The 23,630-nt window shown below is 40.7% G+C and overlaps 1 protein-coding gene across 16 annotated transcripts in view; it reads right to left on the bottom strand.

Annotated features, from left to right (window-relative positions):
• auts2a (activator of transcription and developmental regulator AUTS2 a) overlaps window positions 1-23,630 on the bottom strand; it is a 365,030-nt gene that overhangs the window by 214,233 nt on the left and 127,167 nt on the right. The gene's annotated exons all lie outside the window — the stretch shown is intronic.

The raw sequence follows: 23,630 nt of genomic DNA, 5'->3' as shown, positions 1-23,630 counted from the left end.
TTAATTAATAGAAAATCCAAAGAACAGCATTTTATTTGAATAGAGATCTTTTGTAACATTATAAACTGTCACTTTTAATCAACTAAGTGTGTACTTGCTGAAAAACTATGAATTTCTTTCAAAAAATTAAAAATAAAATAAACAAACCGCAAATCTGACTTATCTTACTGTGCAAATCAGCCAAATACAAACTGACAACCATATTTTGCTGTTGTGTGAACATTGAGTGATGAGTGAACATTTGGGAGAAGCTAATTCGGATCGGGACATGTCTAGATTCTGTCATGATCCTTTCATGTAATTTCATCACTTTCTCTCTGAATACCGTGGCCACACCGGTCTCGAGTCCCACGGAGGAGCTCCAGAAGGATAGAAGGAGGAGTGATCAAAAATGGTAACCCAAAATTCATGTAAATCTGTTGAAGATATGGCACAGAGGGTTGAACATACTGAAACTGGGTTCTATCAAATAAAGAGCAACAAAAGAAATAGCAAAAATAAATCAACAGCAAAAGCGACTCTGACCACTGACATCTACACGGTTTTATCTGGAGAAGCCTGACTTCATATCAGACCTGTGAGAAAGAGAAATAAAAACCCACCAAACCACATCAAAAGCAGTTTTCCATTCAGTTAGCCACTTTCCCCATGCAAGAACCAGAGATTCACAGCAGGTGTCCTTCAGCAGACTAGAAATCATAAAGAACAAGAACAGAGTGTAGAGGAGAAGAACGAGGGAGAAGACGGGAGGAGGACATAAAATCCAAAAACATCTGAGCCCCAGTAAAGTCTGGAGAACAATGGCATACTCCTGGGACCCAGCAACTGTCATCAAGGTCTACAATTTACATCTTCTGAAGCTTCGCCATTCAGACGGGCTGTTTCCGTACCCCTCGCACTGCCAAAAACCCGCCGCCTTCATCTCTCAGCACATGAAAACCCAGTTTTATGAGTCGAGATGAGCTGTAAATGACTGCAGTGTCACTTAATGGAAAAAGCAGAGCAGGCCACGGCACACTGGGGGGTTGTTTACCAAGATGGAGAGATAGATCGGCCGCTCATTTCTTTTCCTATCTTTCTCTCCCAGACATTCCCTCTTTCTCTGTCTCACTCGTTCTTTCATACTTCCCCATCACGTAGGAGAATAAAAACAGATTCTTCGCGATAGTTCTTGACAAAGGCAGCGGGACGGGGGAGGGAAGAAGATGAGGGTTGGAGAATATCTCTTTTCACTGGTGCAGGCTGTGGGTTGTTAAAGGCGCACAGGCGGGATAAGGGACTGCGGGGAAGAGGGCCCTTGAGTAAAGCACATAATTAAAATGAAACTGTTCCCTTTCTGTAGCCATTAGCTATGTGAAAGGATCTCTCTCAGAGGGAGAAGCTCAGTGACTCCAGGCAGAGACGCTTGCTTCTACCAGCAGGCCACCGTGATAAGACGCAGGCACTGCTCAGAGAGAGAGAGAGACTGAGTGAGAGTTGGCTGTAACAAAAAGGAGGACAAGGGACTGTAAAGTGTGAAGTTGGGGGAGGATGGATAGGTCAAACAGGGGCATTTTTATGTACGTGTCATGTTTTATTCCTGTTGAGAAGCCTTGTGCTTCAAGGTCAAATACTGTCTTTAATGTCTTTATTTAGACTTCCTAAATCATTTCAATCCCACTTCTGATCTACAACGGCACTGGCCAAACCTCTTTCCCATCACGATACTCAGAACAAAGAGGCCAAGTGCAGATATAATTATTCGATCGGAACTTATCAAATTCAGCTGATAATCATCCATTGACTCACACGGTGGAATCTCAACAAACCTGAAAAAGACACTGAGATGCTCTTCACAACTGCTCTTTTAAGTTCAAGGGAAACTTAAAAAAAAGAGGTTGGAAAGGAACATATATCCATCGTTAAAAAATATATTATATAAATAAACTAATTCAATAATATATTGGAAAATAATAAAAGGACAATAACCAAATGACAAAATCATGCATTACAGATATATAATCTATTGTAAAACTACTGTATTTAATATCAATTCCACATCTAGCTATTAAGCTTATGAGCCAATGCATCCTGATATGGATAACATTTTGTGCAAGCTATTTGTTTTCATTAGACTTATTAAAAACATTTGTTTTAGGAAAAGGTATTGTATACTGTGAGTATTTTTGTACCTGTTTATTTGTATTTGGTTTATTTAACCAACTTACAGCATTTTTGTAAACAAAAACTTGCAACAGCTGGTATTTATTTTCAAGGAGTGACTCTGGGCAGTGAGTCTGAAGACACTTGTTAAGAGCTCCGGATAAAAGTTTAAATAAACACGTTTTAGTTCAGTATTGCCTAGTTCAGATGACAAGAAATTCATACTGGCTGTACAAATCCTGTACAGCTATAGTAATGTGATATTGTGATTACTTGTATGGCTTTATCAGCCTGAGGACATATTCAACATGCATGTGTAGACTTCCAAAAAAAATAAAAAATTTAAGGGGGCGTGGGGGTATGTTGCTTATTCATTTTTCCATAGCACTGTGCAGGATATGCTACAAAAAGTTTCATACTGAGCGTTAAGTGAAAAAAAACAACACTAATTAAATTACTATGAGGAAACACTTGTATTGTTCTCCATGTAAGTAATGTAAATGTCTATGTAAAAGGATGGTGCATATTTACTTACTCTGAGTTGAGTTAATAATCAAATATTAACACAGATATCGAACCCAGATAAACTACCTTTAACCAGTTAAGCAGGTACATCTCTTACATGAGAGTGGAGATTTGTTAGGTTTCCCCACTCAATTCCACTTAATGCCTCTTAAATAGCCTTTGAAAAAGTACTTTTTCCTGAAGGCACTCGGGTCATTTCTTATGAGTTCTCAGAGTAATTTTTGAAGAGATTTTATTAATAGAGGTGTTAAAGAAAAAAGTGCAATGCTGGTAGCCACGATAAATTACCATCATCAAAAAGTTCAGTGCAAATCGGGTTTCCGCCCACAGTCGATAAATCAGAAAACCTGGAGCAGTCCTGTCTATAAACCTCTATGTCCACACATTGTTCATTACTCCACATTTACAGTTTAACAGGGCATCTCACTAACTCTAAAATTAGTCTGATATCTAGACACATAAAGTGTGATATCTATTGTGTTCATTTTTATTGTTCCTATGCTCTTTCTGGCACTACTCAGCTCGGTTTTGGCATATGATCGTTAGCTACTGCTGCTCGCTAGATTAACTGTCATAACAAACGTAATGCAGTTTCTTGTAAAAATGATCGTTCTTTGGAAAGCAAGCATCTCCCATATGTACACGCCTGTGAGTGTGTGTACATAATAATGTTGTTTATGAGTGTGTACGTGTGCATACGGGCGTCTGTGGGTTTTCACAGTCTTCCTTGTGCAATCATAATGACGTTAATGAAGACTGACAGATCCACCAGGTTGCAGCAGAAGGATAAACTCCTTTAACAACCCTGAGAGCAGAGCCTTGGTAAAGATTCCCCCTCCAGGAAGATAACAAACAGATGGTTTTCATATTCCAGCAACTAATTCCTCAACAATTAAAAACACAGTAAGACATTAGCATCTAATGAAACATTTAAACTACCAGTAAGTGCATCTGCCATTAATTTCAACACAGTAAGTTCTTGTTTTGCCTCAATCTGTTCCCTGTTAGGGCTGATTTCTCCCTCCCCCCTGTCTGAGTTTACTGAAGTATAGAATTAACAACTGTTTTCAATAAGCAGTCAGCATGATTCCCTGGCACAAAAGCCTCCACGCTATTAAAAATTAATTTATGCTGCCAAGGCTTTGATGTGAAGCAGTAATGGAAAGAGCTTCTCGTTTTGCCTTCCTCATAAAAAGGTCAAAGAGACCTGTGTGCGTTTACCCTGCACTTGCGATCGCCCGCAAAAAGAAAGTCAGCCGTCAATGGTCGTTTTATAGATAGCAAAGTTTTATAGCGCTGTAATCACATTGCACTTAGCGAGTCCGTCTGAGAGAAAACCTCCATGAAGGTAGTTTGTTTCCAACGGGGCATACGGAGGCCAAGCGTAACAGCTTTTGACTGCATTATACTGATAGAAAGTCACATTAATTCACACCAGCTCTTTGTGAACAACTTCAGCAATACAACAAGACTTTTTATTTTGAATTCATTGCGATTTCTCCCTGGCACCCGCACTGAAGCTATGCATCCATTACAAGCGCTGTTACAACAGTCCATAAGTCTAAATGTATTTTATAGGGATCGTCTCAAAGACATAGCACACAATAGCTTTGAGTTTCCATATAACAGACAGTTTTAATGGCCCTTTAAATTTGAAAGTGGGAGTGGTGGATTTCAATGGCACTACTGGAGAATGGTGCTTTAATCTGAAATAATACTGACATACAATAAGAGCTTGCTTGTAAAAGCCATTTTAGTTTATACTAAGATAGGAGCACTTGTAAAGAGGCGAGAGCTTAGATGAGCATCCTTTCAAAGTTATCAACAGCGTGATGGTATAAGGAGATGTTCTGTTTTGCTAAGCATTTTCTAAAGCAAAGAACCCATTGGAAGAACAAAACAGTACAGTATATGTGGAAATTCACTGACAGTTCCTCAGAGGTAGAAACAAAGCTCAAATAATGTGATAAGCATCCTTTGAAAGGCTCTGACTAGACTCTTAAAATGGCCTTTGAAGCTTTTACAGGATTATCGTTAGCACATGTAGTCAATTATTTCCTTTGCCCACTTGCTGAAAAGTGCTTGCCGGTGTTATGATAAAATTTTACAAGTCTATTGAACTATTCCCACAGGCTTGGCCCACAACCCGATGCAGTCAAACACAAAGACTGACTCCGCCACATTGGCCTTTTAAACGGCGGCGTTCGCAAACCCCAATACTCTTTTCATCTAAAACCCTACTTTGAACAGCTCAGCTGACCCTTCACTTCCAGTGGAAGCCCGAGGGATTCTGTTGCTATCAGCTTCTGTTCTTCCTTAGTTACGCACTACAGCAGCTGTGCAGCTTGACAGTAATAAAACCTGGAACAATTTACCAGTTTTTATTGTTCTTCTGCAGCGTTTCAGCACAGCTAACCTGTCCTCCAAGGAGCCGAAAGAGAGAGTGAGAATCCCACTAGAGCGCCAATGAAAGAGGATCTCATTTACCTAAAAGCGCTTATAAATTTTTAATTTGCTTTAACAAGTAAATTAACAAGTCCCTCATTCGGGAAGTTTTATGGCTGCCTGCCACTGAGGGACAGCCATGAAAGTTTTATAGATAATCCACTAGTGTGCTTGGCTGCTTATAATAAATTGTCTATTTCCTGCTGCAGAGTCAAATCCATCAGTTTCCAACTACACTTTAAATATCTCCCTCTGTGCTTTCTTTTCAGTGCAATATAACGCCTGTTTTACGCCAGGAGAATTATACTGTTACATGTGGAGGTGAGGAGGGTCTGGTCTATATGAGTCAACATTGGCTTACATTCTGAAGACAATGCTTACCACTGTACCCACCATCTTCATACCGGTCTCCGTGATTGGCTGACAAGTTAAAGGGATAGATTACCCAAAAATTCAAATTCTGTCATCATTTACTCTCATGTCATTCCAATCCTTCATGATTTACTTTCTTCTGTGGAACACAAAAGAAGATACTTTGAAGACTGTTTCAAAATAATTAAATATCTAATATCGAATGGCTTGATTGGATAAATAAAAATGTATTGTGAAATCATCATCATCACAATTAATACATTATTTAATCACTGATGGAACATTTGGTTTTATCACATTTTATCGATTTGATTTAACCATCAGCTGTGATAAAAATAACTGTAGCACTCAACCTCTTATATTGGGGGGCACAATTAATTGAAATAAAACTGAAATCACAATATGGCTGAGTGCGATTATCAAATCGAAGAGCTGCAATTTAATAAAATAAATACATGCGCTGCATGTTTCAGAGTGAAGCACGGCACGGTTTGTAGTAAATGCTTATCCACATGAATTCATCATTGCGTCTTTGAATTTGGGTCGCTTATAAAGTGCATTTGGGAACACTTTTCTAGTTTTATAGAAAGTGAGATGCTTATATATTGTCCATATCCTGCTGCAGAGTCAAATCCCTCAGTTTCCAATGACTACACTATAAATATCTCCCTCTCTGCTTTCTTTTCAGTGCAATATAACAATATAAAAGGGAGAATTATACTGTTACATGTGGAGGTGAGGAGGGTATGTACTAATTATTAGTCTAATAATTATTATTTGTATTATTATTGTAGTCATATTGATATATAATTACATAAATAACCTTTTGCGCACACTAAAAAAAAATTACATTTAAAATGGCTCTTTTTAGATCTTTGTGATTCAGAATCACAATTCCCTAGTCTCATGGCATATTGCTCTACAATACGTCTGTATATAGGTCACAATAGAGGTCTTGCCTCTGTTCCCAATTAGTGAATTAAAAGGCCCTGCATGAGCTCCCTGGACCTCCATCTGAGCGTTCTGGTTTTCTGGCAGCCGGCAGTAGTTGGATACAGCTGTGAGCAGTTAACCTGAGTGAGCTTACCCCAACGACAACAGCGCTTGACAGAAGGATGCAGGGGCCATCATAGCTGGTGCGGCACGGCTGCAAATGTTCCGTCATTGCTTGGACAGCCACTGAGTCACCCCGCCAACCAGATCGGCCCCGTTATGACCTCCTCAGCTCTGAAGGCCAGGGCTCTTAACCGCCGCAGACAAGCTGCCTGTATCGCATCCGATCTAAAGTAACAGCCTGTCAACAGGCATCAGAGCTCGGGTCAGGCTAAGAGGCCTGCGTGGCTGTTTATTTAGGCTAACATTACGCCTGAGTATGTACTGCAGTGTGCTCCACTCGCACATTGTCATGCTTAAACTAGATCCCCCTGTCCTCGCAAAGACACTGGGTTATATTCGCCGCCTTTCTCCGTCAGCGCTCCAATCGACATCTACATTCCCCCAAAGCCTCAATTCTGTAGGTGACATCACATCTTAAATGTCAGTAGAAACAATTTTGCAGGAATATTGCAGCTTTCATCAGTGTCTCTCGTTCCCCAAGGTGCAATTGCCATGGAAACGCTGCGGGCCCCCCTCTTTGCGGTTGCTAAGCTCAAGTGACATGCGACGACCTTCAGTGACCTTGTCAGGAGCTGCTGTCATGATGGCATAAGGGATCTTAACTGACGATTACCATTAGCTTTAACCTGCCTTTTATTCCACCTGTGTGAGATTGCAACGCTTTTAGGAAGCAAAAGAGAGGCTGCATCTCTCAACAGAGGCCTGAGGGTAAATGAACCTTGAAGGAAGGAAAAAAAGAGAGAGACAAAAGAGAGGTAGAGGTGGACAGGGAGTAAAAACAGTGCAGAGTGCAGTTTAAACATTATGACTCACACAAAGAGCCACATTTACTCACTTCAGCTGCTGCCTCGAGGACAAACCTGAGGACGCATTTATATGGATATAAAACTTAGTGATGTACAATGACATTATAGACAAATCAATATGCTTTTAACATCCATCCTCTGCTTATGCTCAGCACTACTCCAGTTCCACTCCTACAAATGGCTCTATAATGTGCTGCTCCTGCATACTGATATATGGGGACAATTCCCAGATTTAATAATGAACTGAAGAGCAGAGGAGGGAAGTGAGATATTACGAGCGACCGGAGACTTCAATTCTCTTAGATCATATCTGAACAGCTAGTCATGGTGCACAAAATGACAATAAATGATGAGGTCGTCAGTCTGTGAACACCACACATACATGTACAGGACAGATACGACTAGTCAAGGAATCCGTTTACCTGACCCCGATTAGACCATTTATTGGGATGTTTACATAAGATGCGTTTTTATGCAAACTAGCAACTATTACACATAATAATTTTAGCATACTAATTAAAGCACCATCAAAACTGCTTAAAATAAATAAATACATGAGATGATACAAGAAGAAACTAATACAAAATAATTAAATAGTGCAATCGATTAGAAAATGAACTAATTAAATCACACATTTTTCTGTAATTAATCGCGATTAATCACACCTAACGTTACAGTTCTGCGTGCATGAGTCATGTGTGTGTCACACAGACAGGAGATTCATATGTAACGCTAGTCAAAGAATGATGGGGAAAACGGCTGCTGCGTCAAATATTTTTCCGTTAAACTGAAAAAATGAAACGCAAGCGTTAACACGTTCATTTTGACAGCCCTAATCAATGTAGATAAAGACAAAATGAGGAAAAAAGAATAAAAAAATAAGGAAAAAGGGAAATTCATAATAAATAAAAAAATATAGTCAGTTGGTGGACAACTAGATGACTATCTTGACCCATCCCTAACAGAATGACACTCAGGAGATAAATACAACTTGGCTGATATGAAGCAAATGAACAAGCTTGGAAGCTAAGCAGACATTTCCCAGAATGCAGCAGATACATAGAGGGCAGGCTGTCACAGAGAAGCCAGAGAATTTAAGCTAGCAGGCCAAGTGCTTATCACTACATAACATTTCATCAAAGAAATTTGTGTGCAATTAATTACATTCCCAGGCCTCTGCGATCCGGCTGTAGTTGTTACTCGGCTATCGGCTTTCAGGGCTCGCCATCTCACTAAGCCTCGCTCACGGTGCCAAGTCACATCCCCCAACACCATCCACCTCAATAAAAGAGAACGGAAAAAAATCCCCTCTCTTCTCAGCTTGCAGGGGCTCTCATTTCTCTTTTTTATTGCCATTTATTTTCCTCTAGGAATTCACTGCCAGTATATTGGCAAGCCTTCCAGTAGATGGAAGCAATGAAATTTAGCGCGGACACTTAACACCGGGTCAAGCCATGCGCGCAGCTCATGTGTGGCGGTAATATGATAAACAGGGGTATCTAGTGTGGTAGAGACCACTTTTATTTTTTGTCCGTCTGTCTATGATGAAAGTCACAGGGAGAATGTGCGGCACTGGTGTGGAATGCTGTTTATTTTTTTGGTTTCTAAATTCTATATGGTTATACATTTTATATGGCCTATTTACATCTGTGGATGTAAACAGGTCAGGACCGGAGTGTCACCTTACAGCCCATGCAGATGCATAAAAATCTCTAACTGAGCATTAGCATGATAAACAAACCAACAGGAAATGGCTAACAGAGACTTTAAGTGCTTCCACTCTATTATTACACAGACAACAAATAGAACACGACACAGCTTGAAACAAACTAGTGATTTATTACACAAGTCATGTTGCAACAAAGTATCCTACTGCTGGCCTAGTGATTGGGAGCTGAATTTCTGAATCTTTTCAAATGAATGGGATATTCATTCAATCCAATAATGGGATTATTTACAATAATCAGAGTAAGGACTTAACCACAGCAAGATTTTTACATGACACCGTTTACATGAAATTTACATTATTGTAATTATTCGCCAAGAAATGTGGTTATTTTTACCGCCATTCTTCACATACCCCAAATCATATCAAAAATGATGAAATGATGAAACTCACATATAGTAGGTGTGTTACTGGCCACTGTTAAAATCTGCTTGCATCCATCCGTCAAATGCTAAACACATTTCTATGGACGTATAGGATATTATTCGGTGCTTTATGAGGGTGCACATAAACACACGTCATGTCTTTGCATTGGTATAATATAAGGAGAAAAAACATTTAAAAAACAACAGCACTGTGTGCCCAGACTAAAAGAGTTTGTCTGTTTAGGTCTAAACCCTTTTAACCCCTGCTCCTTCACATATACAATCACAGCCATAAAACAAGACAACAGCAGCTGATCTAATAATAAATAATGGTGTTTGATGTGTAAAAGCACAGGTTAAGTACATCAGGGTATATACAGGAATCATTAAATTTAATACCTTTTAAGACCTTTTTCAAGACCCCTTCCATACATTTTAAGACCTCATCGCCACTTCAAGTTTTAACCGTTACATCAGCGACACCTTACATTTATATACTGCTTGTAAGATAGCACAACTAAACAGTCTTAGTTTGTGATAACTCCTTATCAATACAAAATAATTCAAAAGGGTGGGAATGAAGCACAAGATAATTAATTGAATGACTGACCCAATGCAAGGTTTATTAGAAAGAGAAACCAGAATTAGACCAATAAACAAAACAATTGACAAAACTTATTGAAGAGGGAAAATAAACCTCTCTGAGCAAAAGGGACAATGAGTTCACAAAGTATATTCAAAAGACGTATTTGTAACAACAACTCTTATACCTGTCTGCAAACCAAAGCTCTTTTGTGGTACACTTCTCATGACAAACACCTGACTGGTCAGACAGTTTACCTGTGATTACCACTGAGTGCTTGATTTGATGCACCAGAGCGGAGTGTCAGTAAACGAATATTCGATCTTTAATTATTATTTGAAAAAATAAAATACTATTCGAATTTTACTACGTTGCTTTGCTGGCAGTAAATGCTGTGAATCCATGATAAATCCCAATCACTTACTTGCAGTTTTAATTAAATACACTGTTTGGCGCTGGGGAGCGTGTTGATTGTATTTGATCACATGTCTTCGTCAGCCTCGTGAAGTTTGGAATTACTTGGATGAAAATGATCTTACTAAATGATATTACAAAACAGAACTACTTTTAATCAAATTAACTAATGATACTGAGTTATAATATTACCACCACAATGAGAAATCACACGAAATCCAAACAGCAGTCGAATGAGGAAAGACAGCTGTCCATCACTGCATTGACGACTGCAGTAGCGCAGCTGAATCCGAGTAAGCGAGATGATTACTTAACTGATAGCAAAATGATTTTGACACATATGCTTCCTTTAAGTTTCGTTAAAGAAGCAGTCCTTAACAGAAAACGCGAAGTGATGTTAGAAACTTTGTTATCTGTCACTGTGTCCCTGCAACGTCTGTCAGCGGCAGCGCGTTTTCTACTCGAGCATGTGAATTTTATTGTTATAAAGATAAATATTACGTTGACTCGAGTGTATACCTTCGTTCTGTACGATAAGTGGAACGGTCTGTTTTATTAGCGTTTTTCCCCTTTTGTACTGATTGATCTTAAATGCTTCTTTGCATTTTTTGTTTACACATATTGTTTTATGTTTTCAACTGAAAGAAAACCTTAAGATGCAACTTAAGCTTGTTGCGTATATTTAATTTCCCTACTAGTCAACGATGTTGTTTAACAACTGTGCGTACGGGACATATAAGCGGTATCACGCAGCAATAAGTCATGACTCATGAAGCGCGGTAACAGATGACGTCATATCTAGCAGGATTCCATAAACTACACAGAACCCCACTATTCGCCGACGCAATGTTTAAATTCAGGCAAACTTTATACTTTATGGACAAATATACATAACGAAAAGATGATACAAAATTAAATACCTTGGAAAATGGCATTTAAGACTTTTTAATACTTTTTAAGGGTCTTAATTTTCTCTAAACTGATTTATCAACTTTTAATACTTTTTAAGACCCCGCGGACACCCTGTACATAAACCACTGATATGAAAACATAAAACATATTCATACTGCTAGCAGAAACTATGTAAGACGCTGCTATGATACCTGGCAAAACAAACGCCAATTATTTTTCTCTGGGTGTAAGGATGATTTTAACCTCCTTCGCATCGCATTTAACTTGTCATGTTACAGCTTTCCAAGTCAAAGAATGTTTAGTAGGTGACAACTACTAAATAAAGTAACATAGTATTTTAAAAGATTGAACTGAATCATCAAAGTGGCCAAAACATGTGACCTTAGTTACACAGGCAAAGTTTAAGCAGGATTGAAAGTTTAGACATTTTGATAAAAGATTATGAAAACAACACTGTCATGTGATTTTCTTTCCCGTCATTCTTCCATTGTTTAAACAAAATATTCATCAAATCAACATCATATCATGATACGGTTTATAAATCATGTGGGCGCAGATTCTGTGGTTTGTGCGGATTTTATTATGGGAAAACATGCATGATGTTAATTATGCATGAGGCCCTGATCTGTTTTGATGAAAAATTCTCTAAGAATTATACACACAATTAGTTTCTTCAGGTGTTGGTCTTCATTTTTCAGAGTTGCCTGTAAGGTATATAAGGAATATATAGCCTCCCTTCATGATGCCAAGGATCTGGGTGGGCCATTCTGGGAATGCGGGACACAGGTGATCAGTGTGCATTTCAGAGTATACGATTTACACTTTGTGTAAAATAGCTTCCTGCTCTCATAGACCTGTCACCACCTATATCACATGGGAGAGAAAACCAGGGCTGGGGACAAACCGTCCCACCTGTGTCAGCCACAAATTACAGCATTCCCAGGAGAAGTTCTGGCCTCGGCCCCATTTCTACTTGCTTCATACTGATGCTGCTATTTCGTGTCAAATGAATAATAATAGTGTGAAATTATAACCAGATTGAAATACATTTTTTTTATTTGTTCAGCCTCTGGCACTTGTTTTTATTTAAGTTCATCTTAAACAAGGCCGTTATCGTTCATCTTTTTAAGTGGCTTAAGGCTGTTTGACCTTCTCAGCCATGCACGGATCTCTCTGTTTGTGTTTAGGTCTGCACTTCCTTTAGCAAGTAATGGACTTCCTTCAGAGCATAAATCACAGTCATATGCTTTTTTCAATCTCATGTTTCCTCAGTTCACTCCATGCGTCTAGGCATGTTTTTTTCCCAACAGATACACACAATTTCCAACATATATTTGAATTAGATTATATTTATTGATATTCTGTTTTAATTTTAATTTTAAAGTTTTAGTAATTTTGTTATGTGTTTTTGTCATGTTTATTAGTTTTTTTAAAGATGTCTATACAGTTTTTTTATTACATTTTAGTTTTTCAGTTTTAGTTTTTTTAGAGTTATTTTGTACATTAAACTAAATGGAAATGAGATATGTTGCCTTGGAAACTAGCTGATTATTCCTTACATATAATATGATTATGTCTTATGTAAACACCCCCCAATAAACACGGCCAATCAGGGTCAGGTGAACTCGAAACCATAATATCGAGCAATTAGTGGACATTTAAGCAACCCACCGAAAAGTTGATTTTGAAAACGTAAATTGTGCTCACCTAAAGTCTACCTTTGTCAGGATACATTTAGAAAATCTAGCTAATTTCCTAATTTTTCCAGCCAAACGCTTCCATTGCTTTTCTAGACAACGGCAACCTTCATTGTCTCTCTCTGGCCATGATGGGCTTTTTTTTTTTTTACTTTACATGCACTTAGGGCCACAAATGTCAACCAGAGGAAGGCAATTATGAGACTAAAATGACTTCCTTACTGTTATCAATCCACTCTGTGGGCCAGGGGACTGGTTAAAATCCACCATGTAATGGGGCTGAGTTAGACTTTTCTCCTGGGCCTCCGCCAAAGGCTCCTAACCTTGCTATTAAAGGCCTCGACAAGCTTTGTCAATGCAATCTTCTGAATGCTTTGAGTGACAAGCGATCGATACTCTCTACTCTCTGGGGTCATCGGTGGTGACAGAGTCCTAAGTAATAACACAACCCTGGCTGCCTCCTCCAACTTAAACGCTTCCCCTGACACAATATTTCTTTTTTGTCTCCGAGCTTGCGAGCTAAATTTTCGTGCCAATCGAAAAAGGGTGGATGGGAGGGAGGAGATGGAGGAGGAGAGAAATGGAAGGAGGGTCTGACAAATGGCTGTATGTGTGTGTGCGTGCGGATTGATGCCGACCGGGGCGCGAGCGAGGCGCGGGGGAGGGAGGTGGGGGCGCGGAGAGCTCAGATAAATCGAAAATGACTGGCTGGCGAGTTGTAATCTGCCAGTGCCGAGCCCCCTGTAGCAACAAGCCAAATGAAAAAGCATGCTGACAGACCACAGAGATGGAGGGCCTGCGGTAGACTGCAGGAGGGAGGGAGAGAGAGAGAGTGCAGTGGAAAGGAGAAAAGAAGTGAAAGCCAAGCCAGAGATATTGCAAGGAAAAATGCTTGCTCTCGTGCTTGACGGAGAGCATGTCGCACTGTCATATATGATGAACCGCGTAATTTGTGGATTTGTTATTTCTATATAAAATGCAACAGAAACGATGCATGTACAACAAGACTATAAAGGAAATTACATCTAAATCAAGGCGGTTAATTGCCATTAAATATAAACTTCACCTTAACGCATTAATTCATCTTATAAAATATGCTACTAGAGCTTTAATTGGGGTTACACACTCTAAATGCATCCATGAATTAAAAAAATCTCCTATATGCTCATTTCTCACCTGCCGTCTCTGAGAAGCGCACAATTTAACACACTCGCACACACTCACACCCACACAAAGGCAGCTGTCATGTCCTCTACCAGCAGGTGGAAAACATTCTGACACCGAACTCCGACACAAGAGCTCCACCTACAGCAAATTCTGCTCCACCCACACTGCACACTAAATCTTCTTTGTCTGAACATGGAGATCCACCCATCTAGAGGCTGCACATTCTGTATTTACTGCACAGAGGGATGTCAAATCTGGCTCTGACCGTTAATTGTAGATCATGGGGCCAAGATGAATAGGAATGTCAGTTGCATTCCACCCACTTCTCACCATTTACAGTTTCCTCTCCACAAAACGACTGTACTATAATAATAATAATAATGTTGAATGAATAAAGGTAGCCTTGGTGAGCATAAGAGACTTCTTTAAAAAACAAAAACAAAATCGCAATGTTTCCAAACTTTTTACAGGTACTACATATATATATATATATATATACACAGTATATATATATATATATATATATATATATAGAGAGAGAGAGAGAGAGAGAGAGAGAGAGAGAGAGAGAGAGAGAGAGAGAGAGAGAGAGAGATCACAAGAGAAAAAAATAATCTTGCAAAAACATTCTATTTTATTCTTAGCAGACTTTCTTAGGCAGCTTTTTTTGTGTCATGCATGTTTCACATTCTGAGCTCCAGAAAGTGAGAGCAGAATGAACTCCTCTTGCCTTTCTAAATCCAAAGACAGGCAACCAAGGGATTGTGGGATGCGGTGACCCCTAGCCTGCCAGTCTGCATATCCTCAGCTCACACTGCAAGGTCAGACTGACTAACCGGCCTCTGAGACTCACAGTCTTATCACTGACTCAATAACCTTGCCCGTAAAACAATACAAGACAGGCTCCAACACATCCCACACACACAGAGGCATTACAAAATACACACACAAACATAGCCTAGGAGCAAAAAACTCAAGGCTGTGAGCAATTCTCAGACTAACAACATAAGCTATTCACAAATTCACATGCATAACCAAACCCACTCTCTCTCTCTCACACACAATTAATTCACTTTTTTTCTTGAGGGGAGGAAGCTTTGCCTTGTCATTCAGAACCACCCCTTGCTACGGAAAAGTAAAGAGATGGCGGGAGGGATGTAAGTGAGAAAGGGCGAAACAGACAGAACAAATTCAGAGCAGGCGATGCCTCCTCCCACCCACCCCAATTTCAGGACCCCACGGCTTCCCGGCGGATTGTGTCAGAGAAAGCCATCTCCTTCCCAGCAGGCCGTCTATTCCCCTGCCTGGGCGCAACTTCCCCTCCTGCCGCCCCACTTCCTGGCTCCCCCCACTGAGCTATCTAGGAAATCACAGCCAATGGCAAATCATTTGTCTCTGCGGTGTGTTCACTAAGTGTTCGCTGCCCTGCAGAGGGACGGAGCAGGACGCGAGCAAATTTCCTCTCAGTAAACACAGCAAATGAGTTTTGCAACCCTGCGAGCGGCAATTTGGTGAAGGAATACAAAGATGGGAAACGGACCAATCAAAATGGTTTTGTGAGTCTGCATGAGAAAATTAGGTTTTGCTGTCATTTGAGATGCCCAGATAACTTGACTTTGTCAAAAGAGCATTTAAACGTCTTTCCTTGTTATATCAACACGACACTTTGCAAACAAAAAACTCAACCACAGAATTTGAATTGACACTTTCCTTTTGTCAGTTAAATAACAGTTTGTTTGACCTCTTTGGCAATGTGATTCCAGGATGAGTCTTGTACAAACATCCTCCATATAGCAGTCAGGTAGATATCGGAGTTGAAAAATATGCACACATTTCTCACCTCCATCAATGGTATGTCTGTGAATCCATGCCTGAGAGATAAGCGAGGCTTAATTAAGATTTGTTACATTAATGAGGGGTGAAAACAAACACATCATGCCTGTCTCTGGACCTTGGCCAAGGCTGATAAGATTGACTGCCCTGCAAGTGACTGATATCAGCATGACAAGCTGTGTAAACATCAGGGAAGAGGATATACTGTGTGTATGGTTAAGAGTTATGCGTTTAAGATGTTTGGTGCTTGTATTCAGAGGCCTGAACCTCTTATCATATCGTCTCTGCACACTTACAGAGGTGTCTGTGATAAGCTGCAGTTGGCTGTGCTAAAAAATGATTTACAGCTGCTCACGATATCTCTTTTACTGCCTACGACAATTTATGAATTACTGCATTATGACACTATTTAGAAAATTAAACAAGGCCCTGCCTACCCTTTAGTGCAAGAACGCCATTAAAATGTCTAAAGATTTCAAGCATCTTTCAGTAAAAATTTGTTTGTGTTTTGCTTACATCAGCATTCAAATTATTTTAGGGGTGCAAAAAATATATGTTTAATGTAAGTTTATGAATTACGAAGACCAACAACATTAGGGACATATTTTAATTAAAATAAGAAGGTAAATTTAGATTTCACATCTATATTAACTCTAAATCAAAAAACATTACATAAAATAATAAAACTGCAATATATCTAAATGCCTATTAGAGATGAATAGAGAGTAAAATATGAACTTGATTTCCTCAATATTTTAAGGGAAAAAAATAATGCAGCACATGAATACAACAACACACATGTGCGGAGTACACACCACAGCCTCTGCCCTGGGCTTGCACAAGAAGAAAATGAAAGCCAATTGTTGTATGAATAATGCAGAATGCAAATGCAGGACACACAGGATTTATTTTAAAGCCTAGAGCCACAAAGGCAAAAAAAGCAATTGAAGGAAATATGAGGTACAAACTCTAAGGTGCATGTGAGCTTTGAGGGGGGTGTGACATTTAACTTTCTTATGAGAAAAAAGAAAAGTCTGATCAGGGATACATTGAGTTGGTGTACGCACACTAACAATGCCCTACTTTACAAGCTCTCATTGTAATGTGATATTGATGCCATGAACACACAGAGCATTAGAGAATCGATTCTGTTGATCCTGTCAACCTTGCTTCCATAGCAAGATTGCAAAATAATCGTCTGTAGTCTGTGTACATGAACATCGGGTACCTGTAAAGAGAGGGTGTTACCTCTCTGCTGACCTGCAGGTGGTGCTACATGATCACTGATCACATCAGGGTGAGGCAGAGGAGGATGAGGCAAGGTGGGATAGAATACAAAACGCGCACGGAAAGGAGTATAACATATAATATGACAGTCTCCAGAGTTATTTCCATTCTTTTAGAGCATGCTTAGATATAAATGTGTCTGTGATGCAGATAGAGAGACAGGGAGGAAGGGCGAGAGGTGAGGAGAGTACATGCAAGGTTTGACACTGCATACAAAGTGTTGTCCTACAGGATAACTGTCACGAACTTGCCGTGGAAGGAAGACAATAATGCATGATCCAAATAACATTAAAGTTTACTGGTGAGTAACACATATAGCGTGACCACATTCAATAACTGAAACAGGATGAACAGAACGGGGAATATAAATACACAGAGTGAGAAGGGAGCTAAACAGGCACAGGTGGAGGAAGGAGGGTGTGGAGCTGGTGATGGATGGTGATGACATTGAGGAGTTGGTGGAACCGTGGACCATGGTGGAGCTGAAGGTGGGAGGAGCCAGGGTGGAGCCCTGAGTGACGGGTTAGGCAGAATTCAGGGTCCAGACAACGGAGGCAGAACCGTGGTGAAGGAAGGAACCGGCGTAGTAGAGAGGCTGACAGAGCAGGGGCGACTCTGAAGCGCTGGAAGCCATGTCAGCAGCTGGGTGTCAACCGCTGAAGGAGGACCTGGAGTCCTGATGGAACCCAGCGGAGTCTCCAGGCAGCCGGGCCGCAGTGGTGACGAGGGAGTGGTGAGGCAAGGTACAGGTGACGGTATGACGGGCTGAGGTGGAGACGTGGTCCCGGAGGCCCGATGCGTAGCTGGGGACTCTCCGTTACACCACACTGGGTGTTGGAGAGGCCCGAGGCAAGGCAGGGATCTTCTCGTTGGATGCCTCAGGCTCTCAAGTGGTGACAGAGTTCACAATTCTGGAGCATCATGGCTAGATACCCCAGGCACTGTCGGTTCTCCGGGAGAAGAAGGAGGTACAGGGCGGGTGATTCCATCTTCTTAGAATAACTGACCCTCTAAACGAGTATTTAATTACGTCACAAACTTGCGGTGGAAGGAAAACAAATGATGCAGGATGCACATAACATTAAAGTTTACTGGTGAGTAACACATAGAAACCACATTCAATAACTGACACAGGATGAACAGAACGTGGAATATAAATACACAGAGTGAGGAGGGAGCTAAACAGGCACAGGTTGAGGAAGGTAAACTAATCAGGGACTAACGAGAACAGGTGCAGACAATACATGACATCATGGTGACAATAACATTCAAAACAGGGTCCACTATAAGGATTTTATACTGCTGCTAAGGTAGTTCAGACTTTTACTTGCCCTGCCAACATTTTTATTTGGAATGAACAATAAATAAATAAATAAAAATTATATTATATTATATTAAACATATAATAAATTATAATTATATTATAATTATTTGAAAAATAAATATGTTTTTAAATATTTCATATTAAAATATATTTTTATTACTCATTTACTACATATAATTATTTGATTTTAATTAATTTTTTAGCTGGAAACACAACTATACATTTAGTTAGAATTTGTTTCCAAAACAAACAGGTCACTTTTGCAATTTAGACAAATCCTTACCAAATATATATGTGTGGCGAACAGACGGCCGAGGGACGTGAGAGAACGGCGCGAGGCCGGTGGTGCGATTGCTAATGAGCAACACCTGTGAAGCACACCGGTCTCGCCATCTCTCACGGAGGAGCGGAAACATAAAGGAGGAGCGACGACGTTGATGATCGAGAGAGGAACAGGCCTGTATTTTAGTTGAGTTTTGTTTTTTTGTATTTGTGTTTTATTTTAGCCAGTAGTCGTCCGCGAGGGGCTGCTGGCTGTTATGTTTATTTTAGGTAAGCCAGCAGTCGTCCGCGAGGGGCTGAATGGCGGTATTTTAGTTTGGTTTGTTTTATTTTAATAAAGTTTATTTGAATGTTCGCTGGTTCCTGCCTCCTCCTTCCCTGAACATTGCTACACTGGTGCCGAAACCCGGGAAGAGGGAGGAACGCGCTGTCAGAAAGTCCTCGCCGCTGTGGGGAGTCCGCGGTGCCATCGAGCATGGTGCGCGAGTCGCCGACGCTCGCCGTGGGCCGGAGCCTGCTGCCATCCGTCGAACGAGGGGAGGAGCAGGGAGTGGGGGACTCGCGGCCATGGACGCTCGAGGCGGTGCGCTGGAGTGAGTTGCCGGTGGGACGGTCGAGCTCGCTGCCGGCCGCCTGGGAGTTAGAGGGGCGGCTGCCGTCCGGGAGGGAGCGGGGGAGTCGCCGCCGCTCGCCGTGGGCCGGAGCCTGCTGCCGTCCACCAGGAAAAGGGGAGGAGCAGGGAGTGGGGGACTCCTACCGTCTGCCCTAGAGCCCAAGGAGCCGTCGCCGTCCACCGGGCGGCGGAGGAGCGTCGAGCCGTCCACCGAGGGCTACCCAGCGTCACCGCCAGACACCGCGGAGGAGATCGCCCAGCTGGTGGGGGACCAGATGGCAGCGCGTTGTGGGAACCGGACAAATTTTTTTATTTTTTTTTCTCTCTCCCCTCTCTCGATCTGTCGCTCCTCATGCTTCCGTCTCCGTTTCCCTCGGCCTGTCGGTCCATACCCCCCAGGGATCGCCGCCGCCGGGGGGGGGGGGGAGTAGGCACAGGCTCGTGGGTACCCCCTGGCCTGTGAGGGGCGATGGGGGTATGTGGCGAACAGGACGGCCGAGGGACGTGAGAGAACAGCGCGAGGCCGGTGGTGCGATTGCTAATGAGCTACACCTGTGAAGCACACCGGTCTCGCATCTCTCACGGAGGAGCGGAAGCATAAAGGAGGAGTGACGACGTTGATGATCGAGAGAGGAACAGGCCTGTATTTTAGTTGAGTTTTGTTTTTTGTATTTGCGTTTTATTTTAGCCAGCAGTCGTCCGCGAGGGGCTGCTGGCGGTATTTTAGTTTGGTTTGTTTTATTTTAATAAAGTTTATTTGAATGTTCGCCGGTTCCCGCCTCCTTCTTCCCTGAACATTGCTAAATATGACAAATGTCAAGTCAAATCAGGATAATGTAGATATGCCTAAAAACTAACATGCACAACTAAAACCAGACAAACATATCTGATTAAAAAAATATATAACTGAAGCATGGAGGAGTAATAAAACTAGATGATTTAGAATAAAAAAGCTTGAACAGAAACATACGGCCTTAAAGCTCAGATATTTATATGGTGTGCTGGGATATTACAAATCAAAGACTTTGAAATGACAAAAAGATCCATTCTGAGTTCATTAGTGATATTAAATGAATGTAAAGATAAAAAGAGCAATCTTAGACCTTATTCTCTGCTTCCCTCTCTCGCTCTCTCCCCTTTCTCCCCACGGTTCCTTGTATAGCTGCAGGCTAATTGGTGCGATTTTAGATAATTATTATTAAAAGCAGAGCAGCGTGGAGGCTTTGGCAGATCACTCCCCGGGGGGAGGGGTCTGCTTACACTGAGAGTGCCAATCGGCCCCGCATCACGCAAAGCATTTCCTTTGTTTTGCCCTGTGTTGCTGGAGCGTGTTATAAGAGAGAGAGACAGACAGACGGGGAGCTCGCACACACCGTTACACTTCAAAACAAACACAAATGAAGAACGAATGCGATTCACGTACTGACAACTGTACAGCTTCACACACAGCATAAGTTGCTATATCACACAGATGCTCAGTCATCTGCTCTACAGAAATGCTCTCCAGGTTCTTAGTGTCCAAAACTTCAAAGCTTTATTTCAATGACCACACACACAGACAGCTACTCACACACCAACATAATCTGTTCTCACATGTGAAGGCTGCATCCAGGTTTTTTTACACTATAATCAAATATTTCAGGTCAGTAAGGCTCAATCCCAATTCACCCCTTGGCCCGATTCTTGTTGTGATAGAGGGGTAGGGCGAAGGGTTAGGGCTACATAGCCCTCGAAACTGAGATTTTTCAGAGGCACACTCCGAACGGAGGGCTACGAGAAAGTTCCCAGAATACAGCGTGAATCACCGGCGAGATGGCTTCGCAAATGGTTAAAAATTTAAATTTCGCCCCAGATGACACCACCATGCACTTTATTTACGCTTATGATAATAATATAGTCATTTAAATTAAGAAAATGTATAATAAATTACCTTTCCGAAACTGTAAAGACATACATTTCGAGGAAGGAACGTTATAATCATCATGTTTCATCATTGTTAGTCGTTGTCATGGAGAAATCCTGTAAAAACTCGTCACTTCCGTTACGTCATAGCCATCATCGACGACTGATGACGTATCGGGTTCATGAAGGTTTGTTCCATTTCGTAGGGGAATATTTCAACCCCTTGGCCCTTGTAACTGTTTTAAGAGCCAAGGGGTACACTCAAAAACAAGGGGTAGGGCCAAGGGGTGAATTGGGATTGAGCTTTAACGGACTGTGCACGATCGCAGCTGGGGAGAGGGGTCTCATCTCGTGAAACGATAGGTCATTTTCAAAAAAATTATATATATATATATACTTTTTAACTACAATTGTTCGGATTCAGCTGATCTGCAATGCGCCAGGAACTACGTCATCACTTTGAAAGGTCAGGCTCGATATCGCCGGCGGAAGTACAGCTCAATCCGAACAATTGTAGTTAAAAAGTATATACAGTATATATATATATATTTTTTGAAAATGACCAATCGTTTCGCGAGGTAAGACCCCCCTCCTAAGCTGCGATTGTGCACAGTCCGTTGAAGCCCTTCAAAGACCTTTGAAACTGCATTTATTTGGACTTAAAAACGCTGGTTGTCATTGAAGTCCATTATTCGAAGAAAAATCCAGAAATTTTTTCCTCAAAAAACTTAATTTCTCTTCCACAGAGGAAAGAAAGACATGGATATTTTGGATGGCATTGGGTTGAGTAAATTATTAGGAAATTTTCATTTTGAGTTGAACTAATCCTTTAATGAACTGCAAATGTGAATATTATGTAGACCTAAATGTTGACATCAAATTCATGCTTTAATAGTAGTATAATCATCGCAGGTTCCATCAGTCCAGTCTGTCCGATTAATGGCTTGCTACCATAACCGTCTGCGTTCAAATGGTGTCTTCGACGAAGATATTCTATAAAAATGAAGACTATATTTCCAATCTTGAAGTCCAAAAAAAACAATAAGATCAGTGGATTCCGTGGATTCCGTTGATCAGTGTTACCACTGTTTTTCTGCAACCACAATGTGTGCGCAACTGCAGTGAAGTAACTGTGAAGTCTACTCCCAAATGGGTCTATAATATCACCTTGATACATCAAACACATTTTATTCAGACTATACATTTGCATTTAACCATTAGCAACTTAGCACTTTAGCATTCATCAGCTAGGTGAAAATGTGTAATTTACACATGGCTAGTGTCACCAAACGGAAAGAAAAATATCCATACCAATTTTCTATGACTAAAATTTTGAAAATTCTCTTCTGCATTGCCAGCGATTGTGGTTGTGTAAGAACACAAAAATCATCCAGGACGCACATGTCATCAACTCACCAAAATGAGTATACCATGTGGTCATAGCATAGTACTTTCCATTAACTATGGCTTGGGATGCAATAATCAAATACTAAATATGACCGTGTTATTCATTTTTGTAACCAAAGCAATCCTAATGACTGATTTTGGGAGTGGGGGTCTGTGCCATTATTCATGGGATCTGTGCATTTAGGACCCCATTATTACAGCAAATCACATTGCATTAACACAAAATGACTGCACACTACTGGCAAACTAAAGAAAACTGAATTAAACTGAAAGAGATCAGATAAAGACAGCACAAGGATTATTTAAGCTATATCGAACTGCAATTTTAAAGATATCATAGAGACATTAAAAAACAAAAGTCATAATCCCATAAGACATAATTTATCAGTGAATCAAACTTAAATTAATTCAGCTATACTAATCCTGAAAAGTTCATCAGGGAAGGCAAATGAGATGCCTGAGCAGTCTCATTTACAGATCTGAAAAATCAGATACATTGCAGAATAGACTTAATACAAGGAGATAGAGGAAGAAACAGGAAAGGGTGCAGGTATTAGTTGAAAAATAAAGCAGATCCTTTGAGGCTATCTGTGTACATTTATTCTTATTTTTCTGTAAATGCTCATCTAGGTGTGAAAATAATATGGATAATTACATTCAGCGAAAAACTGCTCCTACTAAAACATGAAATCGGCCTGCACTTTTCTTAAGA

Source organism: Siphateles boraxobius, unplaced genomic scaffold, assembly GCF_051911475.1.
Source record: "Siphateles boraxobius isolate OS27281-9 unplaced genomic scaffold, OSU_SipBor_1 25, whole genome shotgun sequence".
NCBI lineage: Eukaryota > Metazoa > Chordata > Actinopteri > Cypriniformes > Leuciscidae > Siphateles > Siphateles boraxobius.
This window is presented reverse-complemented; position numbering and strand designations above follow the sequence as displayed.